This window comes from Phoca vitulina, unplaced genomic scaffold (genome assembly GCF_004348235.1).
Source record: "Phoca vitulina isolate PV1807 unplaced genomic scaffold, GSC_HSeal_1.0 scaffold3, whole genome shotgun sequence".
In the NCBI taxonomy this organism is placed as follows: domain Eukaryota; kingdom Metazoa; phylum Chordata; class Mammalia; order Carnivora; family Phocidae; genus Phoca; species Phoca vitulina.
The window spans coordinates 66,347,273-66,351,093 of record NW_022589706.1 but is presented as its reverse complement, the minus strand read 5'-3'; the positions used below and the strand labels follow the sequence as shown (position 1 = coordinate 66,351,093).

The window sequence follows — 3,821 nt, the reverse complement described above, 5'->3', positions numbered from 1 at the left end:
AAAAAAAAGCGTCATGATCCCAGTGTCCTGGGATTGAGCCCCACATTGGGCTCCCTGCTCAGCGGGAAGCCTGCTTCTCCCTCTCCCACTCCCCCTGCCTGTGGTCCCTCTCTCTCTGTCAAATAAATAAATAAAAGATCTTAATTAAAAAAAAAACTTTAAATAAAAAAAATGGTGCTAGAGAGTCTCTAAAATACAGACCTATATGCATTAATCCCCAGCTGAAACCCCTTTGAATATGGTCGATAGTCACCCTTTGTTTCCAACTGAACTGTTGTTTTTTTTTTTTTAGGTTCTAATATTTTATCCAAATTTTACTTTATGTTAATTAGAGCATTGGAAAGGAAAGATTTAATTCCACACAAAATGTAAGACTCTAAAAAGTACCCATTGAACTACTGAAAAATAAACCGAGTGGCAAGAATATAAATAGAAATCCAATTTAGATTCCGAAAGACATCACAACGTGATTACAGTCACAGAGACTGTTCCTGCTTGCAGCTAGAACTCTTAGAAGCTATTTCATCTGGTGCAAGGGCAAAAAAGCACAACATGAAAGGGAATTAAGTCCTGAATTATTGGTTTCATCACATCCACCTTCTCCACCCCAAAATGGCACATAAAAAACCAGCTATTGTGCACTGCAGACTATTTTTGGTGTAAAAGAGGTGTGGACTGGGGTGGACACAGGTCGTGAAAATCTGTCTAAAGTCTCTTTCAGGGACACCTGGGTGTCTCAGTGGGTTAAGCATCTGCCTTTAGCTCAGATCATGATCCCCGGGTCCTGGGATCTAGCCCTGTGTCGGGCCCCTTGCTCAGCAGGGAGTCTGCTTCTCCCTCTCCCTCTGCCCATCCCTCCCCTTGCCCCCGCTTGTATGTGCTCTCTCTCTCTATCTCAAATAAATAAATAAAATCTTAAAAAAAATAAAGTCTCTTTCAGATGAGTTAGTACACAACATCAAACAACAAGCCTCTCCTCCATTAGGGTAGGTTTACCTTTCAGGAAGTCAGAATTTTATTCATGTACTCAATACCAATTTACAAATTGTTATAAATTATCAGCTTCCACTAGGAGCCATTTCTAGATAAAAAAGAAATCTGACACCTCTATAGGCCACCAAGTTCCCCTCAAGTCTACAGCTCAAAGTACCTTTTTTGGAACAGGGTTTCCTCTGTATCTCTGAAAGGGTAACACCTTAAAGCAGAATCATCTTTCATCTGGAGGTCTAACATGATATTTAGCAATACTGCATCCCAGAAAAAGGTGCACTAAATTCTGAAGGTAGCTACCCTGCAAAATAGTTTAAATTTAAACGGTTGTACAGTATTCAATTATGCTTGCATTCCAGGCCTAGACCAAGCTTATGGCCACCAGTGTTGACAATCTTGCCATCCAGCAGAGCTGACAGTGTCAGTCTGACACCCCTGGCTTTAGGGTCTGAATATGTCCTAAACCCATCAGGCTGGAGTTGTTCACTTCAGTCGGGAAACGGGCATCAGGGTCCATCTGATACTTGGCTGCTATTCTGAAGTGAGTGTTACTAGTTCCTGCTGTCCAGACCAGATTAACATTGGTCTCCAACTTCTTTTTTAAAGATTTTATTTATTTATTTGACAGAGAGAGACCCAGAGAAAAAGAGGGAACACAAGCAGGGGGAGAGGGAGAGGGAGAAGCAGGCTTCCCACGGAGCAGGGAGCCTGATGCGGGGCTTGATCCCAGAACTCTGGGATCATGACCTGAACCGAAGGCAGACGCTTAACGACTGAACCACCCAAGTGCCCAACTTCTTGTTCACCTTCTGATAAATGGAGCCACTACACTCTATCCTCTCATTTACATTAGTGTGAAGCTGCAATTCATCAGTCTTGTAGCCAACCGCAAAGTTGCTCTGGGTCCTCCCAGATTTTGTGGTCTCAGAATTCATCTGGGAGCTAGCCAGCCAGCCAGCCAGCCTTCTTGACCTGGCACCTGAGCACCCCAGACTGAAGGCCCAGCCATGTAGAAATCCACATCCAGGTTGATGAACTCTCACTTATGCTCTGTCCTGATTTTATCATCCCACACCTTTATCTCCCCACTCCCAGCATCCTGCCCCTATCCCCCATGTTTGGTGAGAGGATGAATCAAAGGTCAGCTTCAGTCCACATGCAAGCTGATCTTCCACAAAGATCTCCATGCCTCGTGTGTTGACAGTGTTCCATTTCTCCATAGACATCAGACCATGTTTGGTGCATCTGTACTTGGTTTCCAGGCTAACCCTCACTTTGGTGGTTGGTCTCAGTGTTGGCTAAACCTAAACTTGTACATTCCAGTTCATTCTCAGATTTTGGGTTTTTTTTTTTTCTTTCTTTTTTTTTTTTTTTAAGATTTTATTTATTTATTTGATAGAGAGAGACACAGCGAGAGAGGGAACAAAAGCAGGGGGAGTGGGAGAGGGAAGCAGGCTTCCCGACGAGCAGGGAGCCTGATGTGGGGCTTGATCCCAGGACCCTGAGGTCATGACCTGAGCTGAAGGCAGAGGCTTAACTGACTCATCCACCCAGATGCCCCTCAGATTTTGTTTCCAAATCAGGTTTTATGAAGCCAAATCCATAGCCTTGGTGAAGACATCCCTGGCAAATTTTCCAAGATGAGCATTCATGGGAGGCACAGCCATCCCTGGCTCATGGGTAGTGGTGTCAGACTGGGTGGTGGCTATAGCATGAGCAACAGAGCCCCAACTCAACTTCTGATCCTCAAGTCCTGCTACTTCCCACCCACCTACATCTCCCACACACCTGGTACTGGCATGACTCCAGGCCTCTCCTTATGTTCTCTCCTTTCTCTGGATTATTCTCTCTATTATTCTTTAACTAATGATTTGCTATTAAGCCTTTAAGACACTAATAAAACATTTTCTCTTCTGTAAAGTCTTTCTCAGCAATCCTAGACAAAAGTGAGTCACTTCCACTTGTTTGTTTCCATTTCACTTGGTATGTAGCCCTGCATTTCTAATTGACAGGTTATGCTGGAATTATGTGTTTATGGGTCTATCTTTCTCAGTAAACTGTGATCTACTCAATGACAGGGACTGCTCCTAATTCTTTGTTTGTCCAAAACCACAGCCACATCCCTGGCACATCAGAGATGTTTAATAACAGTGTGATGAGTGGATGAATGAATAAATGAATGGATTAGTATAACACCTCAGGTGACATCTACTTTGATAGGACGGTGAAGACAGTAAAGTGGTGACAAGTAGGTCCACCACTTGTAGCCATGTGACTGGGCAAATTTCTGACTTCCCTTGCCTTGGTTTCCTCATCTATAAAATGGTGACAATAATACCTTTCTAGCTGTTTGAATTAAATAATAAATGTACAGTGCTTGGAGGAAGGCCTGGCACATAGTAATGATTCTATATGTATTAGTTATTATTGTTGTTATTGATCATGGAGAATCACTGTAAACTCCATGAGAGGTGAGGACTATGTTTTGACTTACCATTTAATTCCTAACTGCCACAGTGCTTCATATACAATAGGCACTCAATAAAGACTTTTTGAATAAATATCAAAATAATAAAAAAGAGAACAAAAGAGAGTAAAAAAAAAAAACCCACACAGGGTAAATAGGGGTGCACTTGGCACAAAGCACAAAGATATTGCCAAGTCACCTCAGGTCCTCACCACTGGGCTGGATGACAAGGTGGCCCTAGAGTTTCTGAATCTTTCATTTCAACCTCACAGGAAGTTTGCCCATCTCATTCACAGTGCTCTCTCTAAAGACATTGAAAGGGAAAGGGATGCTATATACAAGGAGTGATTTAATAAGACACTAA

The 3,821-nt window shown here is 42.7% G+C and overlaps 1 pseudogene; it reads right to left on the bottom strand.

The window, feature by feature from the left end:
* Positions 1 to 1,328: 1,328 nt before the first annotated feature.
* LOC116630277 lies at positions 1,329 to 2,657 on the bottom strand (annotated as a pseudogene).
* Positions 2,658 to 3,821: the final 1,164 nt, after the last annotated feature.